Here is a 16,870-nt window from a genome sequence, read left to right as displayed (position 1 = left end):
TCTGATCAAAACGAATAATTTAACAATCTTTATATATGTTTATAATATATATATATATATAAATTAATTCGTTTATTAAAAGTTTAAGTTAAAGTTTTCTGAACTTAATTTTGTTCAAGCGTATACATTTATATATTAAATTTTATTTCATTTTTTTGTTATTTTAATCAGTTGAATTAGTTAGCTAATACATTATGAAATTAAACCGACGAACACAGCCTTTTTCGAGAGGGAGGTAGAACCTCAAACGCTACGGGCGCACATATCGATGGCACCAAAAAGTCTTACAAGATTATCTTAACAGTATCCAGGGGCGTCATTTAGGGTAGGGCAGGGTGTGCAACGGCACCTCTAACTAAAAAAATTTGACAATTGGCTCGCCATTAATACTCCAATGTGCCGTTATAATAAACTTATGCATTATGTTTTCATATATATATATATATATATATAATAGTATCTTTATATTTATTTTAATATTTGGTTTATCAGTTTTCTTATCAAATGTTTTCGGCCCGTGGGATTGATTTAAGCGTATTGGTGAGATACATTAAACTTGTCGATGTCTCCATATATCAACCATTTATCGTGAATCTATGGTGCCTCCAAGCCTCCACGCGCTCGTCGACGACGCGTTGTGGAATCAATTCATGTGTGCGAACCTTTTTGTATAACAACAACAACATCTTAGAAATGAAATGAAATTTGTTGATTTTACTCATTAATAAAAACTATATTAATTCTTTTCTAAATTGCACTTTTTTAATACTTTTCAAACGGTGTCATAAAAATGTCATGAAATAAAACTGTCATTTTTTTTAAGGCTAAAGAATATGATGTATTGATGTACATTGTTTATATAAATATAATTGTCTATTGATATTATTGTATGTATGGCCAAAACGATTGACAAATTGATTATTTTTAAAATCATATCGGTTTCATTATACCGCGATAACCATACTCTAAATAAATAAAATATATCACGATAATCGGATTATATTATATTATATTATATGCATATATAGATAAGATTATATATTAAACACAACAAATAATGAAAAGTTCATTTAAAATTATGAAAAAAAAAAAAAAATACTGTATTTAGAACCATAAGTATAATGAATGACTGGAGAAAGAAAACTGTTTATTCGAAGATTTGACGTTAAGCGATTTAGTTTATTTTAAGTTGTGGAGGTTCACATCAACCAACGTAGAACGATGTTTTTCGAGGTATAAAACTAATTGGCTCCTCCAAACCGAAAAACATTGGATTTTGAAAATTTAAAAAATTAGTTACAGTTCAAATGTTACACAAATATTAATTTTTTTTATTTAGGCCATACAGTACTTAGAATTATACAAATTAAAAAAATATTATAGAATATACAATATAAAACACTAGTATTATCTTGCGATGACTAAAGGAATATTTTTCAAGTATTTATGACGATGTAATTAACTAATAATCATGAATAATTCATCTTTTTGATAAATGCATCAATAAAAATAACTACATAAAATAACAAAAACATTATTTTTATATAATTCTTCAATATTCATTTTTGCTTTAACATCCCCAAGCACCACCCTATTTGTGCCATGCTAATGAGTATGTTAATAATAATATATAAATTGCAGTAATTTATTAGAAGATAAAATAAATGTATGAATTATAACGAAACATTATTTTTTTTAGTGCAATTTTAGATTCTTTAAAATGCAATTATCGATGTATCTTAGTGCAATACTGTAATCAATTTTACTACTATCTTACTACTACAACATCCATGCCCAATTTATTAATATTACAAAAAAATTATCATCACCAAACATTACAGAAAAACCGTAGGGTAGTAGAATTCATAAAAATATTAAAAAAAAATTACACATTATGATCAAAAGTGAAAATTGTTAATTTAGGATAAAAAAAAGGTGAATATTCGGTAACACTATAATATTGTAATATAATTATAATATAATAATAATATGATAATTATAATTATTAGAGATTAAGAGGAAAAAACCCTATGAAGAAAGAAAAAACCAAAAAATAACAAATCATATAAAATGTACATATAAAAATATAGCATTTTTACACAAAAGAAGGTAATGTAGTAAAAATTATGATAATATAAAAAAAAAAGTTGAATTTTTTTATAAAATAAGAGAAAACTTGGTAATATAAAAAAATAAATATGTTATGAAATTGGTAAAAAAAAAAAACCATGTGAAAGAATTAAACTAAAAATATTGACAAATTAAATGAAGTAGTTGAAAAAAGAAGTAAGTACCATACAATAAAAGGTATAAAAAATGTATAAAAAAAATATAAAAAATGTATAAAAATGTATAAAATTTATAAAAATTTATAAAAATATATAAAATGAGAATGTTCTAGATCCCGATGTCTTCATTCTATTGCCGATTGAACATGCGATTACGCATACGGTCTCTGTGGCGTTATTACCGATTTCGGATTTAATAGCACTTCGGACACTGTTGGTTCGATCGCTTTCCCGCCCTCGCTCAACCTGTCTATATACAGAACGGCATTTGAGGAGTTATTCCACCCTTCAACGCTGACGTGTTCGATCTCCACGCGCCCAAAACCATGGTCTCTCGACACTTCCACGGTCTGAGACATGTGTATGGTTTTGGACACGTGGAGAACGACAACGGGGGCGATCTCACGCACCAAATCAAGAATGCCGGTTAGTCCACCTTTCTGGCGGCTGCACAAACCTTCGGCACTGAACGCCGGTTTCGATCCCACGCCGGGGCCGTCTACGGCGGCGAAGTAATCACCGCCTCGGACGTTATTCCGGACAGCGTCACGAAGCTGTCGCCGACTCGAAACTCGATCCGGTGGGCGACTCCGAGCTCCGCGGCCTTCTGGCGGGCCAACCGTATTTTGACCGGGTCGATGTCCACGGCGATCACCTTTCGGCACGTGCGCGTCAGCCGAACGGCCAAGCGGCCGACGCCGTAAAACGGGTCGACGTCCGTGCCGAAAGCGCACCTCCGGGCCATGTGCACGGCCAACACGTCCGGGAACGCGGACACCGAGAAGTGCAACTTATCGGCAACAGGTCATCGCTAGAACCGCCAAGCGGCCGGTTTCGCCACAGCGTCGGAGGGACACGGGTCCCGAAATTTTTGGGCGGTGGTCGGCGGTTTCGGCGGCTTCAACGCGGCGGAACCATCGGAGGGGCCCGACGGCAACGTACTGGGGAAACTGTAGGTAGAAGCGATCGCTTCCACCACAGCCCCTCCGGTTGTCACAACCGAGTCTTCCTCGGGTCCGTCTTTGGCATTGATACGCTTCATATAATCCCTTATGGTTCTCAGCCAGTGCTTAATGTTCCAAGTTCCGTGGGCGGCGTCAGATGTTCCATATCGGTGAACGCTTCCGTGGTCACCGGCAGCTCATCCACCTGAACGCCGACGTCCGCTTACTTTATCTGTGCCATTTTCTTGGTCGCCGTAGCACCAGTATCTCGGTCCCCGGACCACCGACACTCTGTCTGGGTGTAACCATCCCGAGTGGTGGCATACAATTTTTCGACGGTGGTCGACTTCAGGATCACGTCCGGTGACCAAGTCGCTCGCTGCCGTCGACGTGGCACACAATTTTTCGCACCAGTAATGGATAGAGTAACGGGGGCCTGGTCGACCACCCCCGTACCATCGCGGTCGCTTGATGACGACCGAAGTGGGCCCGCTACATTGGAACCAGTTTTGACACCGGAACCACCCACTCCTGCCGACCACTGGGTTTCCGAAGCCCCTGAAGTGGTAACAATACTCGATTGATAACAACTCATATTGTGGTTTTTCAAGCGATTTCCTTCACTACATTTTAACCCTACTGCCAGGGGGTTTTTGATCAAGGTTTTCCTTCCTCTAGGACGGCTGCCACCCAAGGCAGAAGAGCCCTCCCTACCCTTTGTTGAGAACCGCTTTATCAGCCCTCAGTTCGTCGACCTGTCCAACATGGGAGACCCTGTTGGTAGTAAACTACCGTTGGCATAGCTATCGGAACTGTTGAGGGACGCAAGCCCCGCCACCACGTCAAGGTGGGTCCTCGTGGGGGGGTTAGTCAAGACGTCACGCTTGACGAGAAACATACCCAGTCGACCTCACTCATTTTGATTTATAAATGATAATATACTTCATCTCTCGTTAAATACTAACATAAATAATAAAATATAATATCAAATTAATTAATAATAAATAATAACATTAATAATTTAACATAAATTCTTATTGTATGTAAACTATTCAGATTGTATTTTTTCAAAATAAAAAAAAAATTAATTAAATTATATTATAGCTTTAACTGTTTATGTATAATCACAAAATATTTTATGCTCTAATAATATAACAAATAATCTGTTATTTTTAAATAAAAAATTTAAACCAATTACTACTTGCAAAATCAACATTATCCGTACCCGGGAATCCCCCGTAATGTAGTAAACTGGGCCCCTAAAATGTATGTCTGAAATTGAGGTTTTCCTATTTTAACTGATGTTGCATAGGTTAAATGTAATTTATTCTAATATATTCGCCAAAAAATAAATCATGTTTCATAATATAATAAATAATATAATATATATATTTTATTATATATTATAATAAAAACTAAAACTAAATTTTCGTGCAAAAATTTATTATGATAATACATCAGCTAAAATTGACTACAAATGTACAAATCATAAATAATTATAGCTGTCTGAAAGATACATACTAAATTCAAGGAAAACATATCGATGGGACTAATGACCACAATATTAATTAAAAAATTTGATTTATGTTTATTTAACTAATTATACATTATAATATATTAAATATACCTAATTAACTTTTCACTTCATTAAATATACATGTTTTGTTAATATAAAACCCAAAAGTATAGTAGGCAGCCCGTTAAATACAGGTATCCACACGTTTATGAGTATAGGATACTAGAATGAAACAAGTTATAGGAAAAATTTGTATCTGGCAATTGTTAATAATTTATTTAAAAATAAGGTTTATAAAACTTAAGAAAATTTTTCAAAAATTACAAAAATAATTGTTTATTTTCATTTGACCCAAAAATCTTCCGAAAGTTTTAAAAATTGACCCTTAAATACATCCTAAAATTTTCTTAAAAATTATTATTTTATTAGATATTTATTAGTCTAATGCTTAAAAAGGTTGGAAGAAGATTAAAATACCTTACCTGGTAGAAATATCTGCTCGACAGATGTCTGCATAGACTATCTCCAATGACTGGCGTATCCAATATTTCAAAAGTCAACAAATCGCCCACTGATCAGCGGATATGGGGATAATAGACAAATTAAAATTGCTTACACTTGAAACTTTAAAGTATTAATGGTTTCAGTAAATTTTAGAAGGAAATTGTATGTGTTCTCTTTTGACTCCGTTGTTGATGTGACAAATATTCCGTATGAACAATTTAATTTAAAACGTCATAGCAACGCGTTTTTGTTAGTAGCCAATAACAGTTATTGTGTGAATGATGTAATTTTTTTTCAATTTTTTCAATATACCAATCAAAAGCTAAAAGATTATTATTTTAAATGCGAAGGAGTAAAATCTTCCAAAAATTAATGTCATGTACCATCAAATAAATCTTCTGATGATAACCGTATATAAGTGTTTATAATAATGTTGATACCTAGTAGGTTATATATGTATATAAATAACATTTATTACAAAGTGTCGACATATAATATGTAATTTACTCAGTGTAATGCCCAGGAATTTTCAATGAGAGTTTAGGGATGTGTAAAATAATAATATAATTAAGAGATTGTGATTTGAAGCCAAAAATTTTATAAGGAAACTTTAATGGTTAGGCTATTCAAACTGCTTGTAACTCATAAAATTAATGTGTATACAAGTGTTGATAAATCATAGTTGTATTATGAATACATTTAATAAAAAAGACAATCGAGTCTTATCCTTTAACCTCCCCTCCCTCTGAACCAGCGCGTCATTTGGGATATGGCAGGGTGTGCAACGGCATCTCTAACTTAAAAATTGTTAGCAATTGGCTTGCCATTAATACTCCAATGTGCCGTTATAATAAACTTATTAATTATTTTCATATATTATATATTAAATTAAATATATAGTTAATAGTACCTTTATATTTTTTTCAAGTTTATTTTGTTAAATTTTTGGGTTTTTTAGCTTTCTTATCAAATGTTTACGATGCGTGGAGTTGATTTACACGTGTTGGTGAGGTTCTCTATACTTGTCGGTACCATGATAGATTAACCATTTATCATCAATTAAAGTACCTCCAATCCTTCATGCTTTCGTTAACGATGCGTTGTGGAATCAATTAATTTGTGCGAATTACTGCGATTTCGTCTCTCAACTGTTGTAACTTGTAACGTGTGTATTCTTATTTCGTTTTTTTTATATAACTACAATAACATCTTAGAAAGGAACAAAAAAAAAAGGCGTCGCTTCTCGTTTACTAGAAAGCAAAAAAAAAAAAAATGACTCCTTGTAGCCGATTCTTCTTGTCATAATTTAGTCAGCATGTTTAAGAAATCCGAATTTAATCATATGGAAATAACTGTAAGTTTTAATTTAATAATATGAATACACCTACCTATATATTAATTTATAATGTAACTTGTGTAGCAATGTAAAGATTCACTATCTTCTAGTCAAACTATCTTAAATGCAAGTCAAACCCGTAAATATCCGCTAATTTAAAATAATTAATAATTAATAATTTGATGTTTTGTACGATTTATTATTATTTATTTATTACAATCGAGTGGCGAAAACTCGAAGTTGAAGAGGGATAAAATTTCAATTCGAGATATCTAACTAATTTATAGGGGAAGTATTTTCTGGGGGAATTAAACAAACTTTGAGTTGTCAAGTTTTTCAAGTTATCGAGGTTTGAGTCATCGCAACTCGATTGTATTTATTTTTACGATTTATAAATAAAATTTTTTTTTTTTGATGTTTGACTTGGTATAGTTTTTATTCGTTTCCTTAATCAGAGAGTTATATTTGCTGCACCCTGTATTAATGATGTTTAATTTAAGAATTAAAGTGTTTTTCATTATACCTTTTGTCTTTTTTTTCAAATAATAGTGAAATGATTTTAGCTAGTTGCTTTACTTTAATGCCATAAAAGCTTTTAGTTCTATGAATTGCTAGCTATTTAAAAGTTGCATTAGTCGTAATGAGTAATTTCAATTAGAATCATAAAAGGGAAGGAAAACACATTTACATAGGTTTGCTTAGGTTACCTACATTTGTATATATATATAATTTTTTATTGTGTTCTGGTGAAATGTCGGAATTGGCCTGCCTAAAATTTTGCACACTTGGAAAAAAAATTGAAATGACACCCCTGACAGTATATCAACTCTAGTAATAGTCATACTTAATTTTTTTAAACGATATTTGAATTGCCAATATTAGTGTGTTATTACTAGGTAACGGATTTATATGTAATATTAATAAATAAATATGGAAGGTCAATTAGTAAAAAGTATGTGCTAAATACATCCAAATAAGTTGAAAAACAATTTCAATTTTCTATACAATTGCAATAAATATAAGGAAAAAAATACTAAATATAATTACTAAGTACAATAATAATTATAAAATATATCAAATTATGTATAGTATTGAATAATTATAATTTCTTTTAAATTATTGAATGACGCCTCTTAGATTTCAAAGTATTTTTTAAAACGGCTAAATGATCTTTCAATATCAACCGACGTAATTAGAGCTTATTTAAAGCGCGAAATATACAAAGGCAATAATTTTGAAGTTTTAGAAGGTTGCCTGCTAATCATTAAAATATAATAAGATATTATTATTGATCGTCTTTGAATCAAAAAATATTTGGATTTTTTTCTATAACAGCATGAATTTTCTTTTTTACAACATCTCTTATTTGTCCGCTTAAGAATTTTAATTTTTCCATCTCTGATTTGACAGATTGCATACTATCATTCGAGGACACATATTTTGTTTGTAATGTTGCAATCGAATACGCTAGAAAACTAAAATTCACCGAGACGAAAATAAAATAGTTTTCTTCAATGTTTTATAATATTTTGAGCTTTTCCAACAGTTATAGAAGTTGTCACAACAAGTCCTACACAAATATATTTGAAAAAATAAAATAAAAACAATGGTAATCTTCAGAGTTGAGATTTATATGCGATAAAAAATTGTAAAACATGCATTTTATTTATAAAAATATGCTAAAACAAATTTTTTTGTTTCTAGAATTATTATTTTTTATTACTTAAAATGTAAACTTATACTATTATATATTACATGCTGTTATTATATGTAGTTTCAAATGTTTAAATATGAATCACCGGCGATTTGAACGTGGAATAGATTTATATTGACTAAAACTCCTTTCCGTGTGACACGATGTTATTGGAGCATACTCAAATGACTCGATTTGTCCCGGAGTTTAATTAATATTAAAATCTTCTTCTACCATTGTATATTCATCGTTTATAACACGAGTTCTCAACCTGGGGGGCGCGCCCCCCTAGGGAGGCGTGACAAAATTTCAGGGGGGGCGTGAAAATGTTGAAAAAGAATACGAAAAATGAAAACGTTGCCGTTTTCTACGCCGTGCATTGCCGGTGTGTTGATCGCCGCCGGGGTCGATCAATAGACATACACCGAGCGATTATTATGATTTTATAAGATTATACAAATCATATATTTATGCTCTTTAGTATTCTGGATATTAATAGAAGCATTGTTTCGGCGAAAAACCGACACTCGACGCGATAAGAACAAGTTTTGGTGACCCGCAAAAAATATTACGATTTCACATCAATCTTATACCAGTGAAGAGGTGGGAGGGGGCATAAACTCATAAAATAGTTTGAAAGGGGGCGTGGACCTCAAAAAGTTGAGAACCCATGGTTTATAATATTACATATTTTTAAAAGTATTTCAAATCCCATATTATTCTTCAGTATTAGGCCCATTTTAGTTTTTACTAATTTTGCTCTGTTCCGTAACATTTGTATAGTTTCAATCTTTCACGTTTAAAATAGTTTTTAAACCATAATTAAGAGATAGTGTACTTTTTTCTAGGTTAGTATTCGTTTCGGTGAGCAAAACAATTAATTTTTATAGGAGCTAAATTAGTTTTTAAATATTTATCTTCAGACAATTCTTTGAATTTTTCAACAATATTATAAGAACTCGAATATCTAAGGTTGAAAATAAACGAAATCAACAAGATTCTTAAAAATACATAATTATGAAATCATACGCGTTACATTTAGAATATGGAAAACACAAATAGTTTTATTTGTTCAAGGATAAACAGTATCGTGGACATATTTAACAACCAATATATTTGGACTTGAGAAAAAAACATGGATACACATACAAATCCTTTATGTATCCCATGTCGTGATAATCATTATCAATGAACAGCTGGTGGACAACATTTATGGGACCGCCGTCAACGACAGATCGCCTGAATATAATACCAAGGCTTGGTGTTTAATTCAGCTTTTCCATGTTTCGAGACGCACTATTCCACTATCGGCGTGTTTCGTCGTCAAAAATCATTTGGCTAGAAAACGGTTGTCATGCGAGACAACCGCAGTGAAAATAATAAACATTGACCGCCGAGTCGAATCGAACGTTCGTTTGTGTCCTTCTAATTTGGTTCGTGTTTTTCGTTCGAACGCAACGAAATGAACACGTTTCATCAGGAGAACTTCCTCGGACGGATATCGAGTTATAATTTTTTTTAAGTTTGTAGATAACGAACGGCCGGAATACGTTTGGTTTAATGAATAAACTTTTTATTTTTTAACTTTTTCCAACTTACCACGCATGAAAGTGAGCCGAATAGATAGTACGTACCATCACTCCAGCCCAAACAGTTCGTAATTTTTAAACATTTTTACACAGACAGAATGCAATCTGTTTGATTACGTGAGACTTTGCTCAATATCAGTACTCTTACCGTTCTGGCTATTAAGATTTCCAGAATAATGCCGTCACCCCCGGTAAAAATTGCGATTAATCATTCTGTTCACAGACCAAAAAAATGTCTTACATTATCATGCTTATATGTTTATTATATATTTAATTTTTTGACACAGGTGATCATGAACAAGCTACATATTATTTCAACTGCACATGATTTGAGTAGTATAAAAAGACATTCTGATAAATTTACCGCTTTATGTTAAATGAAAGTGGAAAATGATTTTAAAAATGTGGTTCATGATATTGGTGTAGATCTATTTTATCTTCACTATCATATTGGAGAGCAGATTCACTTATATAGTAATTATGCACGCAAAAATAAGTGCCCACAAATCATTATAAACACGTTTGGTTCTGTGATTTCAACATTTTAAAAGTATGTTATGAAAAATATTATCTATAGATATATTTCTTTATAATGCATCGGTTTATGATCAGGAAAAAGATATTAATTTTACTGTTAGTAACATACTAAGTGAGATACATAGTGAAGTGACAATTTTTAATTGGCTCGCCAATTGGAAAAATTGTGAAGTACCGTTACCATAAATAACAATATGTGATCATTCATTAAAAACACTTTCGACAATCGTATAATGTTTTACTTAGTACTCTTCACTACACGGCTATATTAACATTTGTGCCAATTTAATACTGAATAATTTATCCGCTTATAAACATTGGATTCCAAGCTGTTTTGTAAGAATAAATGCTGCTAATTTCTTAAAATTTATTACTGATTGGCTGCCTCTCAAAACTTTAGGAAAAGAGTTAGAGAATTTATACTTCGATCATTATGTTTGCTAATCAAATGTCAGTCCCTAGATACCATTTCATACTTATTTTCAAGTTTGTTTACAGTGCTAATAAATAAAACGGATGGTGCAAATATTATAAGTGGCGAAAAAACTCAGTGTGAAACGCATAGACGACGAATTATCCTTGCTAGTTTACACGGTTCAATGGATAACGAAACACTGATCGGAAGGTTATTAGATCCGGAGAGTGATGAAGAAGTAGAACTTACTCCAGAAAATCGCAAAAGTTCAAATGATGCACTGGGAAATTTAATCAATTCATTTAAAAAATGGGCCGAAGGAATTCTTAATGAAAGCAAATCATTTTCAGAATTGATAAATAATATTAATTTTACCCGAAATAATTCCATGTATAATAAAATGCATGAACTTGATGCTTCTTTCTTCGCGTGTAATGATAACCATTTTTGGTTATAAAAATGAAACGGTAACAGTTGTTAAATAAAGTTTAAATGAATTAAACAATTTTTTGATGCCTAGAGATATTGAGTTGTTTTTAGAAAATCAAATATCTTCACTTCCTGGTACATCACTATTAAAATTGAACCATTGTTCATGTTGTATCAGAAGACATGTCAAAAATAATGAAAATGAAAACTCAAAAAATCATGAGGATAATGAACAGATAATCCATGTAGAGAGTGATGAATATATTTCACCAGTAGTTAACGATAAAAGTTATTTCAATAAGGGCGATACACTAACACAACTGTCTATTTCTCTCAATGTAAATCACAGTACAATAAAAAATATCGAGAGAAAATTTACAGAAGTTAAATATCCAACCGATAATTCACTATAGCAGAAAAAAATGGAATCATGATGGTATCATGTTCTCGTGATGTAAAAGATATGGCAGAAGAAACTACTTCGGCCGAAAATTGGAATAAGTCAACTAATAAGATGAGAATCCGGTCCAATATAAGCACAAATCCTCCCCAAAGACAGTTACAAAATATAAAAAGCTTAAGATTTTACTAATTTTAAAAAACGGTTCTCCACGTTTTCGTTCTGGGGAGTTTAAAAGTATTACGGTTAAGAATTACAAACAAGCTATGTAACACGTGTGCATTCGATTCACTTGCATCAATATTGATGGTACCATATTGTGATAGCATTAACTATAAAATAGCGGTTGATGGCAAAGAAAACGTTTTCCTGAAGTTCATTACTGGAATAGTTAAAAATGGAATTTCGGCCAAAGCATATTCGACTCGAAAGGAAATACTGGTAACTATGTTCATAATGAATACATAATAAAGTTATGTGGCAATAATTTTAAATAAAGTATCTACATCATCTAAATATAATCAGATGTTAGCAATCGAAAATATTTTAATGTTATTCGAATTTTCAACAAATAATTTACAATTTTTTGTTGATTTAACATCTAACTTGAAACGTTTTTAGAAATTGTTACGATATTGCGTTTTTTCCATAACCAAAAGAATAATGTATGAGACTCTTGGTTTTAAAACGCGTATGTATTATGCAGTTTGTGTAAATAAATATGATTTTAATTTTTAATTTTCATGTAAAGTTTTCATAAAAAAAAATTTATAGTTTTTGATATAATATTGTTTGGTATTAACTCTATTGCGACTTCGAAATTCATGCAGTAGAATAATCTATAGTATAATAAACATCAATTGTTTGAGCTGATATTCTTGTTGACAGATATTTATAAGTATATTTATATTTATTTTATAAGTATTTGCAACCTAATCTGGAGTATTTAGATTATAATACGACATTGGTGTCATGTGAGACCATAGTGGGAAATGTTCTTAAAGCATTGTTAATACAATTACCGACAATAATTGATGATATCAAATGCTCAATTCCCACGTGTATAAAAGCTGTACTTTTGTATTTGTCGTACATAACAATACTTAAGCATAAACGGAAATTTAAATCTGTTTGAAGAAGAAGTTAAAGCAAGATTAACGATTGAAACTTCCGAGTGTGAAAGTATAAATCGAAAAGGAAAAATTTGTAAAGGAATAAAATCGATTCGACCAAGAGTTTTAGCGATTCATTTATTTATTAAACTGTTCAATTGAGAAGGTATTTTACGACCATCACTTTTACGTTTTTATAATAAATAGTTCTTTATGTTGATGACATTTCAGAAAATGCAACTGATCAAAATGTCAGTTCCGAAGCGGTTCAACAAGTTTTAATAAGTTTGGAAAATGTGCCTCCAATCGTAAAAGTGAACAGAACTCAGTACCATCTGAGAGGAATATGTTCTCACACGCATGAACTGAGCGAACAAAGGAACGCTGTAGGATATTACCGCGCCTACTGCAAAAAAAATGGTGGAAATAACTGGGAGCTGTACGATGACCAACGAACAAAGTCCATCTCGGTAAACTCGAGAACGAAAGGACCGTGTGAATTATTAATGTACTCAATTTAAACAAATTGAATAATTTATAAAGTATAATTATGTTTACAAATCAATAAATCGAATTATTACTAAACTGTATTCTCTTTCCAATGACTGAATAATAAATGATAGGTATTCATTTTCAATGAATAGTCAAATGTATATTATATTTTTCTAAAATGGGCCAATATGATTCAATTTTAAATTGTCAAAGTTTGTTTAGAAATCGTCATGGCGATGAGAGTGTAATAGCACATAATTCCAATATTTAACTACGTGGCTATATATATATGTGCGTGGTTATATATATGCGTGGCTATATAAGTGGTGACAGTATTTTTATCTGAATGTTTTCAAATAATCTTATTAAACCCGGTTTGGAAATAATTTTAAGCTTGCTAAAAAACGGTCATCAAAAAATGTTCCTAATCTTAAACAATATTGTTGGTGACACAATTTTTATGAATACTTAAATGATTTTCTGATATTAAAATTAGATATTTTTGGTAACGAGACGATGATACCATAGGTAATGTACTAAATTGTTTGAAAACTGTATTTAAACATCCAAACGATGACAAAAAGTCAAAATATTTTAATCGGTTAAAAATGAAATTGTCAAAGCCTAGACAATTTAGTGACGTATTCAAATTTGCTTTCAAAATCAATATCAGAACATTATATTGGGCGTAGTTATTGAAGTCGTGAGCTATGTTTTCGACCGAAAATGAATCACGCTCCAGCCCCCTAAATTTATATTTATAAACGTCTGAGATGATTTCGATGCGATAGAGCAAAATTAAAGCTGATTTATGAATTTATGAAATAATAATAACAATAATAATAATAATTATAATAATCATAATAATGTATTTAGAATTTTCTGATTTAACAACTTGACGACCGCAACGAAGAGTGTCGCAATTCATTTTTTTTTGTTATTGAGTTAGTAACGCCATCTGTTAGCGCAATTTTTTCTCTTAACACCACAATAATAACAGTATCTCGACTGTAGCCGAAGACACTATAAAATATTATTTTCTATAAATATTAAAATGTTAATTTCCCGCGAAAAAAGTCTTATCATGAGTGACCACTAACTTTAAACAAGATTACCAACGAAAACTATGGTAACTCGAATATTATAATTTATAATATTCTATTGTTGGTTTTCTACTTGCTTACCTTTGTGGGTTTTAGCTTTTAGCATAATCAATCACAATAACGATTGATAACAAGTAATGAAAGTTTCATAATTTAACATTATTTAATTCAATATTGAGATATTATGTTATTAATTGTTAAAATATTAGCAATATTTTGTTTATTTTACTTTTGTGATAGAATACACAATGAATAATATTATAATTAACGAGTGCGAACAAAGCGTAAGTATTATTAAAATTTCTCAGATAGTTAAAAGTATAATAAATTAGGTGATGTATCATTATTTGTCACTATAAAATTTTCTGCAGGATTTAAGTAATGACTCGGATAGCATTTTAAATTGCTATAGTATTATGCATGGCATGATAAGCAGTGATGAAGAGTATCATAATGCTCATATTGAAAATTGTACAGTCATCGAAGAAAAGGTAAAAGTGCAATAAAAAAATAATAAAACTACAGATTTTCCACAAATTAGATAATAACTTTAATATTTTTATTTTTTTAATTTCTATAGTATTTGATTATACTTAAGTATACAAAATGTATTGTTTGGTGTCAACACAGTATATTGTAAATACCCAATATAAAACATAATATTGTTTTAATAAAAATGTGTAGGTATTTTTTTAAATGTTTATTATACCTACTAAGAGTAAGATTTTTTATTAAAATAATAATTATTCAATAACTTTATCTAAATTATTTAAATCATATTACTGTATATGCCATATTCCAAACCTGCCTACTTTCTTCGTTTTAAATTATATACAATATATTGTGTTATGACTTATAAATATTATAAAATATTATATGTATTATAATTATGTTGAGTTGTCATAATAAATATTATTTTGATTAACAAGACATTACAATTGTTATTACGTCTTAACTTATTTTTTTAATTATTTTTCCATCGAAAATAGTCGTAACTCATAAATTTTTTTTGACCTATTTTGTATGGTCAACAAATAGAGTTAGCTGAAAATAGAATAAGTGGATTTTAGGAAAGAACCTGATAGATTATGAAAATAATTTTTAGCTTTACAATTTTTGAAAACCAGAATAAGATTTTATTTTTGAATGTTTATATTGTATTTCCTGATTCCAAAATTTTGTAAAAGTGATTTACGACACTCTTTATAAGGGACGTCAAACTATTTCTTTTTAAAATTGAAATACCCAAGGTCTACGTAATTAATTATATTTATAACGATTCTCGTATTCGATTGTCCACGTAACACTTGCACATTATTATAACAACACGGGCGGTGCACAGGGCGCACCGAACATAAAGTTTGAGGAGGGCGAAGTTGATATTACCGTCCGGGTCACCCTGTTCACACGTCTCGGAGCGACCGGTGACGTTGGCCAAAATGGGACGGGACGCGGTTCGAGATAGGATCCGATGCGCACACCTCGTCCGGTCGGATCCGTGTCTCCGGCTTAAAAATTGCGTTTTTCAACACTTCACCGACCACCGAAACATTGCACGACTAAATAAGCGATGAACGCGTACGTTAAAGCTCGTGTACGTTGAAAAACGGTGAAGAAATCAATGAAACTTAAGCTGTCACACGGTGTCGTTGCATCACAGGCGTGTTTTCGTCGGTGGGTCCACGGGAACGGCAGGGCGTGCAGCCGCCCCACTGCCGGTGAACCGTGCCTCGCCGGAGAGGCCGTGACACAAGCAGAGTCGGTCCGGGTTTTTTGTACCGTTATCGTGGCGATTGTTCGAAAAACTACCCGCAGCAGGAGGAGCACCGACGTTGATAAGGTCTTCATCGGACGCATGGGGTTCGAGTCAAAGAGGAAAAAATCCCGAAGGCTTGGCCTTTCACCCACTACGTTCATATTTCAGAGAGGGCTCGCTTACGGATAAGCCCTTCTCCGAGAGCTCACGCACTGTAATACTGTCAACACGATTTGGTTCTACCGACCTCTTCCCGGACGGTTTCGAAAAAATGCCCTTCTGGCCCTGGTGGTTCAAACGCGCCTGTGACGGTCACTATGATCGTATTCGTAAAAATATTATGTAATATGTACATATGATTTGATTTTGAACGTGGCGTAGTTGGTGCGTGCCACTGCGGTATGATACCGTATTGTACCGCAGTACTGTACGGACATAATTGTTATTACGTTTCTTGAATAATGGTGCGCGATTACTTTTTTTTCACAATAATCGAATATCTGCATGATTTTCGATTATAATCGATAAATCGATTATTCGATTAACTGATTGTTAATCGATAAACGGTTATTCGAATGTTTATCATTCGTTAATGATAATCGATTAAAATAATCGCGCAGCTCTATTCTCGAAACGTATACATATACTATAATAATATATACCAGTATATATATATATAATATATATACGTATATTTTCTTTTTTTTTTTTCATCACGATATAGTAACATATTTTATTTTTCTTGGCCGGCACACA

This window comes from Sipha flava, unplaced genomic scaffold (assembly GCF_003268045.1).
Source record: "Sipha flava isolate LNK unplaced genomic scaffold, YSA_version1 34_pilon_pilon, whole genome shotgun sequence".
NCBI classification, from domain to species: Eukaryota; Metazoa; Arthropoda; class Insecta; order Hemiptera; family Aphididae; genus Sipha; species Sipha flava.
The sequence above is the reverse complement of the archived record's forward strand: the minus strand, read 5'-3'. Positions refer to the sequence as shown.